Here is a 19152-nt window from a genome sequence, read left to right as displayed (position 1 = left end):
GCCTTTGGGTATTCTATCAACATTTTTCCATGATTTTAGTTTTGCTTTCAGTCACTCACCCCCGTCCTTAAATTAGGTAATTGTTCCTTCGTGCACTTACCCGCTTTCTGCTCTTTGTATATTAGTATCCCTAATAGCACACTTGTCTGAAACTTTCAGCTCCTGGGCATAAAAGAGAACCTACCACCTCTGGCTCAGTAATTTGTTCTTTGCAGCTTTCCTGCAAAGATTAACCTCTTGAAGGCCCCACTAAGTCAGCACTGAAGTCAGCTCGGCAGAGCTTTAATTAAACACAATTTGTACCCCAAATTGCACCTGCCCTGTTAGTAGCTTACGATGATAGCTCCCTCTGGAGCAGAATCTCCTTTGCTTCAATCATTCCTCCTTCCTTTCTGTTGCTTCTGCATTTTCCCCACATAAAGCTGAGAAAGAGAGACAATATATGTTGAGAATTCCATAAATCAGGTGAGTATTAACAAAATCTACACTCATTAGGGAATCTCGGTTTTCATTGCAAAATTCGGCACCATAGATGTAAAATGTTCATGATGCAGGAAAGCTAGGTTTTAGGAAACAGTTTATTTGGTAATTGGGTGGCAGTTAATTGATGTCTTGCTAGGATTTAAGATTTATGTGATTATTGGGCCTTTACAAGTGATGGGACTGGTGTGACTGTGGAATGTATGCATGGATCATTGTGGGAGGATGCTCTAGTCCTAGGAAAAGCCTCAGCACTGCTAGGAGGGTGTTTTATCTTATTGCTTTTACTTGAACAAGAGCCCAGGGGTACAGTGTTGTGGAACTACTTTGTGTTGATATATCGCAACAAAACAAGGGTCGTTAATTAAGGGTGTGTGTTAATGATAAACGATACCCAATGTGAATGGGTGCAATGAGTAGATGAAGCAACAGCTCAGAAGGAGTGGAGGGAACCATATCAATGATTATTGCATGCAAATGTTTATTCAGAACTCAGTAAAGAATTGTGATAGAAACACATTATTACCTATAACCTACCAGGCATCTAGTGTTATATTAATGCCATGTATTTAAAAGACAACGCATGAAGTTCTAATATCTGAGCACCTGGAGGGGAAAACCTTGTGTGGGATCATTAGGAAGATTCCAGTTCAGGTTCTGAAGCTAGATTGGTCATACAGCTTATCAGCAATATTTCAGATCTACAGAATAAATGTTAGATAACCGATAAGAAAGTATGGAATACCTTGTCACCTTTATAGAATAAGGGGCCATTAAAATGGGTTTCATGATATCAAGGGCCAACATAATTCAGTAATTATGTGTAGATGGAGTGACCAACAACACAAAGAAGTTACAACTGTACAAAAAGTACGTACATGATGGCTAATGGGTAGGTAAGGAAAATTATACACAGCATGATCATTGCGCAAAATAAGATTGGAATGTTTCCAAATTCCAACAGGATAAGTAAGGAGTGGACAAAAACACACCAGATGAGTGTCTGTGCATGTCGTATATTAAATATATGATATAGAGGTATTGTGCCACCTATCCATGAAAGAGCAGAAAACTATCTTACTGTATAATTTGAACCATAAATTCTGTCCATATCTTTAGGTCTCACATCAGCATTGTTGACTTGTCATATCAGTGAGCCATTACTTCAAAATATTACATATACTGGTGCAAAAAGTGATAAGATAAAGACCCAAATGCATACATGCCAACATTTTAGAAGATTGTTTAAAAATAATCGAGAGATTGTGTTTTTCCCACTGACTTCTATTGAATCAGAAGCAATTTCAGGCAGGGGACAGCCAAAATAAAGTAATATTTGACTTCAAAAATCAGGAGACTCCCGCCTCTATTGGGTCTATTGACCTGCATGGGAATTTTGTGCAGTTGCTGATATGAATGAATATTTGATATTTGAAATGACTGAACTGCTGTTGATAACATTAGAAGTATCAAGAAATCAAGAGGTGGTTGGCACTTGCCATCCGAAGAACCTGGACAAAAAACCTCAGTGGACAGAGCCTTCTTGGTAATTGTCGCCAGAAAATGGAATAAGTTCCCTCACAAAATTCAGATAATCTCCCAACTACTCTCCTCAAAAGCATCTTTATTTAAGCAGTAGTACTATCTGGCACCCTAGCACCCCATACATTTTTCTATGGACTTATAGCCCTCTACAGAGGGCTCTACAAATTGTTAAGGCCCTTCACCCAAGTTACCCTTTTGGAATAAAATGTTCTAAATTTAAAAGAGAGAAACATGAAGACAAACACTGGAATGTTAGAGCATAAGGCTTATACCAGCAATTATTGGCCCTGAGTCATTCCACTGCCTACAGTGCTTGATATAGAAATCTCATATTTTTCTTTCTCTCATTCTTGCAGTGGCATAAAGCTTCAGTGTGCATGCATTTACAAATATTCAATACAAATAGTTTGAACCTAAATTCTAAGATATTGTGGAAAAGAAAGGATGAATTGTAGCTGTATTGTTGCACAATCATTCCAGTACAATTGGATTTTACCATTATGATTATTGCGTTCTAACTATAAATTTACAGCATACTTGTTCACGGGTACACATTTAGGTCCTCCTTGAGGTACCATATTGCACATTTGAATTTTAAACATGTACATACACCTAAAGACGTGCAAACTCTTGATTGACTGCATTTTCTGTTGTAGGTGACGCTTTCCGCTGCTACTACTGTCCTATGCCAGTGCCTGCTGCAGAATGCATGGAGATAAAAAACTGCACCGACCAGTTCGAGTGGTGTCAGACAAAGCTGTACTCAGATGAAGTTGGTAAGATTTTAAGTTATAATCAAGAGGTGGATACAGAACAACTAATTACTTATTGCCGAGTTTGCATACCATTAAAATAGGTGCAACAATCCAACATAAGAAAGAAAACTACAGTGACATAGGAGTGATGTGAAACAGTGGTCTTCAGTTTATGGGTTGGGCCCCCTGTGGGGAAAGTTTTAATGGATGTCAAGGGGGGCTCCAGACTCTGGCCGAGAGGAGCTCTTAGCCAGTCCAACAACCTTAAAGCATTGCTGTGGTATGATATATGAAAATCAAGCTCCTGTTGGTCACCCTCTAAGGATGAATTAGTGTGTGGGGCAAACTGCCAGCTGAATTCAATAATTTAAAAAAATAAAAGGTAGAATAAACAGTCCTCTCCAAAGTCCTTCTCACTGTTTGACTTCTTTGCTTAACAACACATTTTTAATTTCACATAAGAGATTTACTGTAAGATTAATACAGAACATTGATTTTGGATTATTCTTTCAAAAGTCCTATTTATCATTTTGAGGATCTCGCTCTGCAAGTATATCATGTGAGGAGGGGTGGGGAGGCATCAAATGGTTTGAAGACCACTAATATAATGATTGATGATATGAATGACTGATGGTATATTGAAGGCAGATGATATAATAAATAATTGTTTTCATGGCTGTGTTAGCGCGCCTTGTCCTTAGTAAGTAAACTTACAAGGGGGCGCGTATAGGTCGATTAATCTTTTGGATCGCATAGGGTATCCTAGTTAAGCATAGGGAGCAAAAGACATTCACATGAATTCAATTCAATCAACTCTAAATATCATGAACTATTCTAATCAAAAATAACCACCATCACTCATATGGAAGTTAGTTTGTTTTATTCCTTATTAGTTACAATTCTAATCAAAAGTCCTTTATTCGGTGAAAACCATAATTACCAAACTTTATTAGCAATACGAACAATTAATTATCAGAATTTTTATTAATCTGCAACCAACATTAATCAAACAATAGCAAATCATAAACATTGAATAATTCAGCAATATGAGTCGACCAGTCTTAGTCAAAGTCACCCTTAATTACCCTCGTCAGCCTATCTATCTAAAATTAGCATCAGCATGTGGGTCTTCACGCGAAATCAATTTAATCAAAAATCAATAATTTGGAAAAAGCTATCTAAAAAGAAAATCATTTTTAGAAAATCATTTTTTGCCCTTGCACCTGTACACATACACCTAAAAATAGTTCTCCAAGAGAAGCACTTCTTAGACACTTGCACTTTCAATGATTGATAATCCCTATGTATGGTAGGGTTTCATCAACTTTTTCCAAAACCCTCAAGGAATGTATTGTGTTAGAAATGTGGTCTGTAGTTGACAGAGGTATACACCCTTGTCCAAGTAGAGACCACAATCCTAGTCAGGCTAAGTCACACACAATCCAAATTATTTTGTGCCCACCCTCTGGTAGCTTGGCACTGAGCAGTCAGGCTTAATTTAGAAGGCAATGTGTAAAGTATTTGTTCAATAAATCATACAGTAACACGGTGAACACACCACAAAAATACACCACACAGGTTTAGAAAAATAGATAATATTTATCTCAATAAAGTAAGGTCAAAATGACAAAGATCCAATAAGCACAAGATAAAATATAACTTTTTAAAAGGTTTAAAAGAGTCTTAATCCTTGAAAAGAAACACTTGTCTCTTTGTTACACACAGTACCTGGTATGCGTCAAAAATAACAATGCACAGAGACCGCAGAGGAGGAGATGCGTGGAAAAATAAGGTGTTGCATCAGATTTGTCAACGTGGCACGGACTATGTGTAATTTCTTTTTACGCTGCTAAGGGTTTGTGTCATTTTTTGGCGCACATTCTTGTTTCCTCACTGTGATATGGGGATATTTTGATGGCCAGGAATGATGCAGGTAAAATCCTTGACAAGCTGGAAGAAGGCACGGGTGCTGCGTCGATCTGGTAGGTGATGCGTTGAATTTTCCATCCAAGGTAGGGGCTGCTTTGAATTTCCAGTCGGAAAGTCAGGGTGCATCGTTCCGGTCGGTTGTGCCGCGATTTCTCAGTTGCAATGCGGGCTTCGTGTGGATTTCGGCATGCGGTGCAGTGATTTTTGGCACACAAGGAGTTTCTTAAGAGATGAAGTCTTTGTTGGCCCTGAGACTTCAAAGATCAGGAGGCAAGCTCAGTCCCAGGCCTTGGAAAGCACTTTTGGGGAAGGGGGGAGTCCGTCTAAGCAATGCCAGCTTCCAGCAGGGCAGCAGGGCAACAGCAGAGCAGAAGTCCTCCTCAGCAAAGCAATCCAGATGAGTCCTTTAGGCAGCCAGGCAACTCCTCTGACAGGATGCAGGTGTAGGTCCAGAAGTGTCTGAAGTGGTAAGGTCAGAGACCCAGTTTATGTGCCTAAAATGCCTTGAAGTGGGGGAGACTTCAAAGAGTGGTTTTGAAGTGCACAAGTTCCCCTTTCAGTTCAGTCCTGTCGGCCAGGGTCCAGTAGGGGGTTTGGCAGTCTATAGTGTGAGGGCAGGCCACTGGCCTTTGAAATGTAAGTGTCAGGCCCTCCACCCTTCCAGCCCAGGAAGACCCATACAATATGCAGATGAATGCCGGTGTGACTGAGTATACTGTGTTTGTAGTTGTCTGGGTGAAATGCACAAGGGAGCTGTCAACCAGCCCATACCAGACGTTGATTGGAGACAGGCTGTAAGGCACAGATAGTTTTAAGTGCAGAGAAATACTCACTTTCTAAAAGAGGCATTTCTAAAATAGTAATATAAAATCCACCCTCACCAATAAGCAGGATTTTCCATTACCATTCTGGCCATACTAAATATGACCTGGTTACCCCTTTCAAATCAGAATCTACCACTCAAACAGTATGTGAGGGCAGTCCTAATGCTAGTCTATGAAAGGAGCAGGCCTCACAGTAGTGGAAAACGAATTTGGGAGTTTTTCACTACCAGGACATATAAAACACAGATGAACGTGTCCTGTCTTTTATCTACATAGCACCCTGCCCTGTGGGTTAGCTGAGGCCTACCTTAAGGTTGACTTATATGTAGAAAAAGGGGAGTTTAAGGATTGGCAAGTACCTTTAAATGCCAAGTCGAAGTGGCAGTGACACTGCACACACAGGCCTTGTAGTGGCAGGCCTGAGACATGGTTAAGGGGCTACGTATGTGGGTGTCACAATCAGTGCTGCAGGCCCACTAGTAGTATTTAATTAATAGGCCCTGGGCACATGTAGTGCACTTCACTAGGGACGTACAAGTAAATTAAGTATGCCAATTGGGTATGAACCAATGTTACCATGTTTTTAGGGAGAGAGCACATGCCCTTTAGCACTGGTTAGCAGTGGTAAAGTGTCAAGACTCCTAAAGATAGCAAAAAAGTTGTCAGAAAGAGAAGAGGAGGAAGACAAAAAGTTTGGGGTGATCCTTCAGAAAGGCCTTTTTCAAACATATTGTAAACAGCAATGTTTACTACAAACCAGGATTGGTATATTTATTTATCCTACAGAAAATAAGCACACATTGGCCCTCATTACAACCTCAGCGGTATTTCTGGTTCCCTATTTCGACTTTTCCGCTGGCCAGCGGACGGTAACAGTGTTACCGTCTGCTGTCCCAGCGGAAACGTCACATCAACATTGCTGCCGGCTCGTAACTGAGACGGCGGCAATGCTGATGTGTAGCACCCGTCGCGCATTTCACTGCCTGAAATTCAGGCAGTGAAATGCGCGATGGGGTTATGCCTGGGGGCCCCTGCACTGCCCATGCCAAGTGGGCACCCCATGTCCCCCTTACGGCCAGCCTTTCCATAGGTATATATACCTATTGGCGGTCGCCTCATAGTTAGGACCTAGTATCTATATCTTTGGCACCTGTTGATGAATCTTCACAACATTTTTCCCAAAAATTTGACGCTCACTTCAGCTGCTGTCTGGAAAGTTTTGTTGTGATCCGTCAAGCGGGGCAAAGAAAAATGGGGGCAGGGGGTTGTCCCAAAATGTGTTTTCCTCATGTTAATTCCCATAGGGTTTTTAAACACGACTACAGCCCAAACCGCTAGGTGAAATTACACCAAATTTGGCAGAAGGGTAGCTGTTGGTCCAAAAATCGCCCTTTTTGTCATTTGGTGTAAATCATTTCAGTAGCTTTTGAGATATTAAAGAAAAATAAAAAAAAAATATATAGGGACACGAAGGCTCCGCAAACCCACCTGACCGCGTGCAGAGATCTGATTGGCTGCCAGCAGTTCAACCAGGAAGAGTTAGCAGCATTCTTAGGACTCTGCTTCAACTGAGTTCCTGAAAAACAGATTAAAAAAAGAAAAGGGGTCAGGGTAGGAACACTCTGACCCCTTAGGTCTGGTGCTGGGGTCCTAGAAGGACTCCAGAGGGGCAAAAAAGCATTTAAAAAAAGAAAAATTTCCGAAAGTTGTGGCGAATCCATGACCACTGGCTCCCGAGCTTGTTTTGAATAAAGTACCTGGGTGGGCCAGGTCCCTGGGGCATTAGTTAAGAAAAGGAGGGGGTGTACAGACCCCCCTCAGGAGGCTTCTTGAGCCCCGGGGACCACCACCTCCCCCAGGCTTTGTTAAATAATAAAAAGGACGCGGCACATGGGCCCCTGTTTTACTTTACTGCTGACCGAGCCAAAATACATACACTGAAAAGAGTAAAAAAGAATCTCTGGAATGCAATTCTTAGTCTAAAGAAGACATTTATTAAATCACTTTGCAAGGCTCGTGAATGAAGGTCAGTACAACCAAAAGTACACCTTTAAAATGGGCAACAATAAAGTGAGAACATGTACAAAGAACCTTCAATCTATAAACAGCAAATATATACATGCAAAGATACAAATACCTATATTGACATATATATTCATACACAAGGCAAAGCAAATAATGTTTAAAAATGTATCACCATGGGGCACAGTTGCTCCTTCATCCTTCTCATGCCAGCAAGTCATTGACACCAGTTTGATAGCAACAGAAAGAGAGATCTACCCTCACTTGAAATATATCAGGTGTTTGACGTCTCAATCCTGATTGAGGTCTCTGAATCTCCCACTGTCGACCTGGGTCTCTTATATACCTTAAACAAGCCAGGAAGGAGATTTCTATAAAACCCCTCCCGCTCTGTGAAAAGTGTGAAAAAATGCTGGCTACTTTAGGTCAGTTTTGAAAGAAACACGTTGATCTAACCAGTTTCCCAAGGTGTCTAACTAAATCATTCCCTGCTGTACCATAAATATAATTCTTGTACATCCTTATCTTGCTGACTGACTGACTCCTCCACGTGAGAAAGTACACGCAGACATGCAGAATAGAAAACACGTTGCATAACATGTTTTGTCTGGGAAAATCCTCCACCTTTAACTGGCGATGAAGCTAAGCTGAATACAAAATGGAGTCTGTAACTTGTGACTGCTAATGTGATGGTGGACACTAAGCCAAGTGCAAAGTGGTTCGACATGGAGTCAGTGGTCAAAACACAAATATCACTACAGCCCCCCCTGCGGCTCTATAAGTTCCAGGGACCACCTCCTCTGGGGGCTAAATAACATGTAATTGGGGCCCAGGGACCACTATCTCCCTGGGGCCAAATAATTAAAAAACAATGGGAGAGGGGTCTTGTGGCCCCCCTTCCAGGCCACATGCGGTTTCAGTGACCACCGCCTCCCCAGGGACGGCCATGAAAAGTAAAGGAGGGGAGGTGCGTGGCACCCCTCCTTGAGCCAATAATGGTCCTGGGGACCCCCACACCCATGGATAGCTCCTACTATGTCTCAGGGTGCCCACCTTGGGTACAGAGGTGTTTGCTTTTGCTTGCCCTCCTAGCAAAAGCAAACATTCCTGTTCTAGCAGGTGGGAGCTGTCAAAGTGCTTCCGCACGCTGGAAGCAGAGGTTTCATCTATTTTTCGCAGAGATGCGGGCAGGGAAAGAGATGAAAATATTGCTCTTGCACATATGGAGCTGCATGTTGAGCAGCTCCCTGTGTGCAATAGCGGTGCTGGCTCCTGCAGGAGGCAGGGAGCTGGCTGGGACCGCGGGGTCTTGAGGCTCCCCCTGCAGTCCCATTTCACACTGGGTGCCACGGGTAGGTTCCAGGGCACCCATGGAGACATGGCTGGGCCCTGGGGGATGGGATCTAAAGGGCCAAAATTGGACGGGGGCGTACGGCCCCTCTCCCATTTATATTAATATTGGATGGTCTTCTCACCTTTTGCCAGGATGATGGACAGTTTATCAAAGGGCCCTCAAAGTTGTATGTCTGAACAGCGCCTGCCGGAACAACGAGTGCCTGAACAACGAGGTCGGAACAACGACCTCGTTGTTAGCACTAATGCCTTTACCACGAATGCCTTAACAACGATATTTCGATGTAAAGGCATTCCTGGTAAAGGCATTACTAATAGGCATCCGTTGTTCCTGCATGCGTCACCCCAACCCCCCACCCCGACCCAAAACCTAAAACCCCCTGATCCCCCACCGCTGCCCCAAAACCTAAAACCCCCACCCCCCCACCCCTGCCCCAAAACCTAAAACCCCGCCCAAAACCTAAAACCCCCTGCCCCAAAACCTAAAACCCCCCACCCCCGCCCCAAAACCTAATACCCCCGACCCCCCACCCCGCCCCAAAACCTAACCCCCGAACACCCTCTTACTTGAGTCGTCGCCTCGTCGTCCGCGTCGTCCTCCTCAGCCGACTCGCTTGTTTGTGCCTTAACCACGCATGTTCGTTGTTCAGCCCATGCGTGGTTAAGGCACAAAACAATGAAGTCATGGTTAAGGAAAGCGTTGTTACGCTTTCGTTAACCAGGACTTCGTTGTTTAAGAGTCGGCGTAGAGGGCGTTACCTGGCCCTCAAGTGTGTTTTCCGGCAAGGGATATGGGGACATCTCTACAATACAAAGAAGCACTTATCATAAGGATAAAAGGAAGGACCCTGCTTTGGTGAAGATTTACATCTTTGTAGTCTCTTTATCCTCTCTAGAGGAGGATTCATGTTATCACAGAATTTTGGAGAAAGATGCATGAGTCACAGACACCTTGCCAAACGCACCCAAGCTTGCTGATTTCCTCATGGCCCACTACACAGCTGTAGTTTAGAATATGTACTGCACATTTATCCAAGGAGTCAGAAACAACTCCACTTGGGTAGATGTTCTGTGCATAACTGCGGATAAAAGGGCAGGTGAGGTTCCTTTGTGGCCTCACTCACACAGCCACTAACCGCCCACACAGACACTAGCACTCCCACTCACAGACACACTTAGACAGTCACTCAGACAGTTATGCACCCACTCACAGACCCAGCCACTGACTCATGCACTGACAGACCCACTCAGACCCTCACGCAACCACTCACCGACCCACTCAGACCCTCATGCACCCATTCACAGACCCTCTCAGGAAATCACATACTTACTCCAGACCCACTCAAGCACTCACACACCCACTCACAGACCCACTCAGACCCTCACTCACCCACTCACAGACCCACTCAGAAACTCGTGTACCCAAACTTAGACCCACTCAGACAATCACATACTTACTCGCAGACCCACTCAGACAGTCATGCATCTATTCACAGACCTACTCAAAGAGCCATGCATCCACTCACACATCCACTCAGAGACTCATGCACCCACTCAAAAACCAACTCAAAGACCATCCACCCACTGACAGCCCCACTGAGTTACTCATGCACACACTCACAGACCCCCTCTGAGACTTATGCATGCAGGGATGGGTAGTTTTAGGGGGTTGGCCGCGGAGCCTGGCCTGGACTCACCTATATTTAAGGCCCTAACACAGAACACAGCCAAAGTGTAGTGAAAATAATATGGCTGCCTCTAAACATAGCCATTACTCAATTGTATGCTGGCTTGTCATGTCACTGTAAAAAACTGCAAAGTTACGGTGGTATACTGTGGCCCAAAATAGAACAAAGGCCAACCTGCATTATTGTATTGTAGTACCTTTGGCCCACTCATGGTGCCGCATGGGCATCAAAATACTTAGATTAAATTTACAAAGCAAATTAAGGCCCCTATGGGTGCCCCTGCATTGATTTGTAAGTCTAGAGAATTTCAAGGCAGCACAATTCACTGTTTGTGTTACTCTACACACCATAACCTACATTGCTGCCAAATTTCACATGCATACATATACCACTCCACTGTACACCACTACACTATACTGCAGGGGTTCCCATCCTTTTGATTTTAGTGGGCCCCGACTTTATCATTATTGGAACCTGGGCCCAATACTGAATCCTTATTGGAATCCTGTGACCCCCCACTAAGTCATTACTGGAAACTGGGGACCCCAGCCTAACATTGTAATGATTTGAAATGCAAAGCGATTCATGAAAAGTAAAGAAACAAGCTTTCATCAAACACATACACAAATGATAACACATTTCATTTCATTTGCAAACAAGAAAAATTAAAAACGTAATGTTTTAATAGGATGGCTGAAGCTTTTCTAAATTTAATAGAAGCCGTACATTAGCCATACTATAGTCTGTTTCATGCACCTGCACTGCTACCACAAATCAGTTTGAGGATGCTAATTTAATTTTGAGTCTCTAAATTCAAATTCCTTGACATTAACAGTATCTTTTAAATTTACATTTAGCCACTTTATTTAAATACATTTTCTTATTCTGTTAATGTTATTTAATTTTCTAATCAGTCGCAGACCCTCAAGGGTCCCCTGAGCACAGACTGGGAACCCCTGCTATACTCCACTCTATGGTATTCCAGTATACGCCACTCTAGTGTACACCACTCCACTCTATGCCACCTCACTCAATGCCAGGGCACTGTATACCATTCCAATATATGCTAGTCCAATCTATGCCACTTAACCCTACACCAGTCCTCTGTACGAGACTCTGGTCTATGTCACTGCACTGTACACTGGCGCATTGTACACAACTCAACAGTACACCACTATACTGCATGCTCTCACACTGCATGCACCTCCACTCTATGCCACTTCACGGTACCCCAATCCACTGGACCCTTCTCCACTATACGCTATTACACTATACGCCTTTCACCTTATGCAACTCCACTCTGCACTGTTTCGCTGTATGCCACTGCACTCTACAGCCCTGCACTCTACCCTATTCCACTGTATGCTACTCCATTGTACACTCATGTGCTCTACACAGTCCAGTGTATGCAATGCACTCTACACCACTTCATTCTACACTAGACCATTGTGCCCCACTCCAGTGTTTGCACCAGGTCACATGGTCAGGCCGTGGGGTAAAGGGTCCCCGGAGCCGAGTTCAGCCATGGGAAAGGGCCACGGATCTGCCCTCCCCCCCAAACATAAATTATTAACTGCACCCCGGGGGATGAGCTCCCAGGGACCAAGATCGGACCAGGGAGTGGGGCCATTTGGGCCTCCCTCCCCAAATAAAAATTTAATTTTAGGCCAGACCCCGGGGGGATCAGAACTCCAGGGCCGAGATTGAACTGGAGGAGCACGCAGCACCCCTACCCACAAAAAAATTATATTTACGATGGGCCCCAGGGGATGGGGTCTCTGGGGCCCATATTTGCAGAGATTGGGTTGTCATAGTGGTTGGCCACAGGGAGTGGCCACAGGCCAGGCCCTGCTGACAATCTCCGCTGCGCACAGCCAAAGGAAATGCGCAGCATGGAGTTCAGTGGTTATAGGAGTTGGCTGCTGGCCCTGCGGCCAACTGCAGCTATGCACGGCAGTACACTATATGCGGCAGTGGTTGGATTAACGTATAGTAATGAAAATTACTATATGTTAAAAAAAATAGAAATGTACTTAAAAAAAACAAAGGTTACAGGGACGTTATAGAGAGGCTCACATTTTAAACATACCTAACCATTGAAATTCACCAGTTATAGTTAGAGTTATCTCCAGTTACTATAAATCGGGCCCTAAAGTAACTATTACTCGAGACCTCAACACACACTGCTAATTACCCCACAAATTACAGCACTCATGACATCTTTGATTTCATTGATAATATCAATGTAATATTTGCTGTAAACTTTTTGACCAAAAAAATGTGTATGGCGGGGGCACATGTTATAATTACCTTAAGTCACAAGTTATAGTAACTTGAGATAATTCTAACTAAAAGTAGTGAATTTCTATGGTTTTGTACGTTTAAAATGTGAGCCTAACTATAAAGTTCCTGTAACCTTTGTTTTTTTAAGTGACTTTCAAAGTTTTTTATATCTATTTCCTAACTAGAAAGTCCCTGTAACCTTTGTTTTTTTTCAGTGTGTGTGTATATATATATATATATATATATATATATATATATATATATATATTTACATATATATATATATATATATATATATACATATCATATAGATCTTTGAGTTTCACCAGTTACAATACCACACTAGTGATATATAAATTATATATCCTTGTAGTCACAAGCGGCACAGAGAATCGGTCAAGAATTTGATGCAACACCATGACTGCACCACTAGTGGAACTCTATATAACTGTAGTACCAGCAACATCAGATTGTTGGTTTCCTAGCCAACAACCCAAATAGATGAAGTGTTTTAAGAAACAAGCCAAAACGTATTTGAAATTGGCCACGGGGCAAGGGCTCGATGAACGTTCCAAAATACAAAATATCATATAAACATCAAAGTTTCTTACAAAAATAGACACCAGGTACAGTTTTTCCTGTACATTCATCACATGGTGAGTGTGGTGAGGATATGTTAAGAACGGCTCCCCGATATCTTCAATATTCCTGCACTTCTGATCGGAACGGGGAGGATTTGAGGATGTCATGTGAAACAAAGTGGTGTTTTCAACTCTGCGTTTCTCAGTGACATTGTTTATTTGATGTCACGGAGGATCTCTTGGAGTGTATTCTCAGTTACCAATCTATTATTCTATAAAGTATAATTCACACACTTGCAGCCGCTTTGCTAGAGGTTTCTTGCTGCCACTAGGGAGTAAACTAGTGAAGAGGAAACTTCGACATGTGAGGCTTGCCTTGGTCATACGGGGGAAGCATTCGCCTCTTTGAGCTACAGTGGAAACATGTTACAACTGCTACTCATAATCGCCTAGAAAAGTGGGTGGAAATCTTGTCAGCCCTTATTCATCCCCTTACATCCTACTGGACCCCACAAGCAAAAACGATATCTCAAGTTCCCACTCCTCCCCTGTATAGAGTTCACTTCTCCAACGCTCTCCCCGGCACCACCCTAACCCTCTCTGAGCTGAGATTACCTGTGCTCCTTTCACTCCCAGGGCAGCTTGTCATGCCTCTGCCCACCTGGAACCTTATGCCTGGCAATTGCAGAGAGGTTTCTGCAGGATACCCTCACTGCTGATGGGTTAGACATGTTAACCTTCACCTCAAGTGGAGTCAATCAGCTATGCAAGAACACATTTGCCCACTGTCAGAATAAAAATATATGACATTGCCAACTCCTACGCAAGACCATGTTCTGAAAAACTGAAGTGGTTTAGCTAAATGCCAGACATAAATATCTTCTATCCGGACATTTTTCTAATTCCATCATTGTAGATCTGTTTCTAGCATGGTAGCTCAACAGAGCCCGCCTCTCCACTCTCCATTCCCTAAGACAGACCAACTCATTGTGAAAGTCCGCCAAACAGATTTATTTGTATCCACACATAACTAGACTTTCGGTTTTGAAAAAGTGGAAATCCTTATTCATTAAATCAGGAATTGCATTTAACAATGGCAAATCCAATGTATGGCATCTCAATGTAACACAGGAGAACAATATGCTTTATGAATGAGGCCCAAATTCTGTTTTTATACAAATTGTGGAACATATAAAACACTTGGTGTTCATTTACATTCAATCGCAAATAATGGCACATAATGATGAAGTTCGAAGAATATTTACATGTTTTTTATCGCTCAATAGATGATAATGAAACTTCCTAAAGTATTGGTCTTGTGTATATCTGACAAACATTATTTTTGGCAAAATGAGATATTTGAATTGTGTGCACTGGTATCACATTTTGGGGTTAAACAGAGCGTTTAATGGAGTGAAATTTCTCTTCCAGTTTATCCCTATCCGCCAGATGGATATGTTGTCAAAAATTGTGTTAAAAGCTGCAACCCATCCCAAGATAGCATTGGAGAAGAGCATCCAATTTCCTGCTGCAATTACGATCTTTGCAATCAAGCTGGTACCAATGGCACGAGAGATGACGCAAACAGCAAGGACATCAGTTACGTTCTATTGACTGCATCTGCGGGATTGATCAGTGTGCTGCACCAGACAGGACTCTAGTCTCTTCGTATCCCCTAAGTGGACTTTGCTATTTCAAGGTGGTCGCTGCATGGAAGGGAAGCAGCAGATTGTGGTAGACATGCACAAGAGGCAAGATAAAGAGTGCAAAGTCACGACTGACTCAAAACTCTAATACATGGTGGTGATAAAGGCAAGATTGTGTCTTGTCAGGAATCCTCTTAAGATACTTCTCAACTTGTAGTTGTTGATGCAAAACTGTGATAATGTTCTCAGATCTTTCTGCTTTCTAATAATGTGTATTAATTGACTATTTCTAAATTGTATCTCATTTAAGCACGAAATTCTGTCACAGTGTGTGTGTTGTAAAAGTGAATACTGTTTGCACCTAAGAAATAATACACGGCCATATGTACAAACACATTTCCCATAGAGACAGAATAGGTGAAGCCCCTTGATACATCTGGCTCACAGTTTCTTAACTATGTTCTATTTTGCCCATGGAATTCACCATTAGTTGTAAAAATGCACAGCATTCAGCTATCCTAAAGAGTCTACATATAATTCTGTAACAAGGTAAACACAATAAGGATATACACATATAGTGAAAAGCAGTATTTCAGGAGCTTGTAATCATCTTTGCTATTTCTTCAGCAAAATGTCAATGAATCTCTGCATAAGTCACTTATGATGAATACGTCTTTTACCATGCTACTGGCACTGTCATACTGTATGGTAAAGAAGTACAGTACAACAATATTTACTTCAGTATTTCAAGCAATACAATACTTTTAATAGATTGGTTGGGCTGGCATCCAGCCATGTGAAAAGTGTCATTAGCATTGGAAAATCCATTGGTTGAATATGGACTATGGGTGTGCAAAATTGCAATTTTGTGGAATTTCTCATTTTGCAATAATTCAAATGTAAAAAAATTCAATCACCAATGAAAATTTAACAGATGATTATACCTCAATGTAGAAGATGGGTTCTGCCTCTTTAAACCCCCCTGATTTTGTTTATTTTGACTGCCCGGTTTTTGGACTGTTCCTGTAAGTGAGTCTCACAACCTCTCATTCATTTTCAATTCTATGGAAATGGGGTGTGTGTGCTAACCACTTGTGTCTGGCTTTTATGATAAGGCAGCCGTTGCACAGCTAGGGTAAGGGGCTCTATGTTTGCTATAAGTGAGCACACTAGTGTGCTCACATCTGTGGGCTGAGCATGTGAGGCTACCTTCTGGCTCAACCCTGTATCTGCGCACAGGTATCCTCTCACAGAAGGCACTTTTCAAGGTAGTCTTTCCCCCACATAGGCCTACAAGGTCCAGGGGAAAATGTACACTGAATTTAGATTCACTATCATTTTTATGATAGCTGTACTTCTTGTGGCACTTTAAGAATTATCATATTTCCCTGGCTCAGTCATAATCAGAATCCATGCCGTTGCCCCCTACTTGACCAGCTTAATCACTATGCTGGCCAGCAGGAGGAGCAAAGCCCTCCCCACAAAAGATATATAGTCAGTGCTTGGCCCAGTTCCTGATAAAGGAAGAAGTGGGGAGGAAATCTTCACTCTTCACTGGCCTGGCCAGTCCCTCAGAAATAAAAGGGGAACGCCAGACCCCTGGAGCCAAACAAAGAAGGGGCTTCTCTTTGACAATGTGGTGGAAAGGGATAAGGCAGCTGTGAAAGTGACTATCACTGTAATACATAGCTGCAGCTGAAGCTTTTTCTCGTAAGCTCTGGAGTGTGGGACATCCTGTTGGTTGGTTCTAAAGATGCAGTAGCAGCACAAGAAAGATTGAAATACAAATAAGAGACATGTTATTTATTTTAATGCATTACTAGCCATGGCAATGATCGACAATGCAAGGTTTTTGAGGATGTGAAATTTCTCTAGGATGCTACCCAAAGTATTTCCATCTACCTGATAAAATATATTTGTAATGATTGCATAGCATTGATGAGTGTGTGTGTGTGTTTGTAATAAAGGTAGCTCCTTGTTATAATAAAAAACACTGACTGGATAATTATTTATTTAGTGTTCTGTACCAGAAAGTTAGAGTTCCTAGTCCACACCTTTTGAAATGATGTGATGGTGGGGTGGGCTCTCACAGAATTGTTTCCATTAGAGGGACCCATTACCATAGTGCCCTTTGAACTCCAACATTTCACAAACTAAGCCTTTATGAGGGTAGCACATCTCTGCAGGTTTAAAGACTACAATTCTGTGGATTGGGACAAAGGAATCGATCCTGCTTCTTGGGTTGTCTGAGCCTTAGCAAACCCTTTTGCTCTTTATTAATGCCAGACTTGGGCTGTGAGGCCATTTGGCCCCTAGGAAGTCCTAGCATGCCTTGCAGGGGCTTAGTGGTGAGGATGGCCCCTCAGCAGAGTGAGGCGCAAGGAGACAGTGTGTGCCTACAGAGTGACATGCTAAGTTTCTCATGAGGCTTTGTCGGATCCCTATTGCCATCTTGACCACTTGGATGATAGGAAGTGGCCCAAGGTGGGGTTGTGTGAGGCATGGCCATCACAGTGCGCAGTGGCCCTTCCAGTTGACACTGTGGGGCTTGAGAATCCTCGGATGGGGATGCATGAACCCTTTTCTCATGAGGGGCAGATGGCCTAGGGTTCCTAGGTTGGAACTGCCCAATAGTGACTGTATCAGCAGAGTGATTTGAAGTTTGAATGGGGTGCTCTTTCCTGAGAAACGTCAGTCATCCTGCAGGGCTATTGACAGCCTAAGTGCTGTGGGTGAGGGTCAGAAGTCCTTAAAAGGGCCTGCTACTTATTAGGATGTAGTGACCAGGATGTTTGAGGGTACTGGAGTTGTGTTTTCTCTAGGGGAAATACATCCAGTGAGCTGAGGGAACCTTTGCCAGAAGGAGTGTGGTGGGCGCAGAGTTGTGTGGCTCATCCTAAGGGTGTACCTGGAGTTGCTTGGACCATATAGATGCATCCAACTTATCACCAGGAGAGTTGTTAGTGCAGTCCAGGTTCCCTGTTGAGAGAGGTGTCTAAAGTTTGAGTTAAGGGGGGATGCCACACACCTTTGCTTTGCTTGGGAGAGCAGGACTGCACCTCCCAGGTGACTCTACACCTTTGCCCATTGGGGGAGGAGAAGGAAGGACTATTAAAAATGCTTGTGCACCCACAGCCCGGAATGCCATGGACTTTTATTCTGCCTGCGATGACAGGACTACACCTACCAGGTTATTCTGCACTTTTGCCTGCTGCAGGAGGATGAGGAAGTGCTAAAACGTGCTTTAGTGCTCCTGCAGCATGGCATGCACTGGCTCCGCCTGGGCAAAGATTGGACTCGTCAGTGCCATATGAGTCTGAAAGAGGTTGGGCTAAGCCACCGTTCTTGTTTTTTTTAAGTTCCTGAGAAATCCATTTAACATGGTCAAGAGAAAAAAATCTACTGTCCCTCTGATCATATTTGGATGAAGATGCCCCCTGCTTCTTCATCAATGGACTGCTTATTAGGTTGTGCATTGGTGCCTTGCATAAAAAATATGAGCAAAACTGAGAAGTGTCTTTTGAGCTCTATACATGGTCTGCCTCACCTTCTTTTAGATATTTTAACTGTTAAATCAACATGTAAGGGTCATGAAAGTTGTGGGTCTGTATTATTTTCTAATCTCTGTGTCACAAATGCTCCTACTGTCATTGAAATGGAGGAAAATGTCAAGACAAATACCCCTGGATAGTTGCTAAGGATGGACTTGCACCCCTGAATGACTCTGTTAACCACCAAGTTTATCATCTGCAGACTCTGATTCTATGTTGAATGATGTTTCTTTAGCTGCTATTCAGGATATGCTGGTTTACAAGTATTTACCTCATATTTTTACTGTTTATGAGTCTTGTTTTGATCGTATGCGTGCACACCTTTTGGTTATTGGAGATAGAGTTGATAGCTTATATAAAACATTCAAACTGATGAGGCCCGCACTAGTTTTAATGCAAAAGGACGTTTGCTGCAAACCTTCAAAGGCAGCTGTTACCACTAGTCTGCAGCCTAACAACAATTTTCATATTAATGAAGATCTTGTGAGAGTTGCT

The 19152-nt window shown here is 42.8% G+C and overlaps 1 long non-coding RNA gene across 1 annotated transcript in view; it reads left to right on the top strand.

Annotated features, from left to right (window-relative positions):
* LOC138282876 (uncharacterized) overlaps positions 1 to 17097 on the top strand; it is a 36240-nt gene extending 19143 nt beyond the window's left edge. The window contains exons 2-3 of the long non-coding RNA XR_011201018.1: positions 2682 to 2801; positions 14892 to 17097. This is a non-coding gene — a long non-coding RNA (uncharacterized lncRNA). The remainder of the gene's footprint in view (positions 1 to 2681; positions 2802 to 14891) is intronic.
* Positions 17098 to 19152: the final 2055 nt, after the last annotated feature.

Source organism: Pleurodeles waltl, chromosome 2_2 (assembly GCF_031143425.1).
Source record: "Pleurodeles waltl isolate 20211129_DDA chromosome 2_2, aPleWal1.hap1.20221129, whole genome shotgun sequence".
NCBI lineage: Eukaryota > Metazoa > Chordata > Amphibia > Caudata > Salamandridae > Pleurodeles > Pleurodeles waltl.
This window is presented reverse-complemented; position numbering and strand designations above follow the sequence as displayed.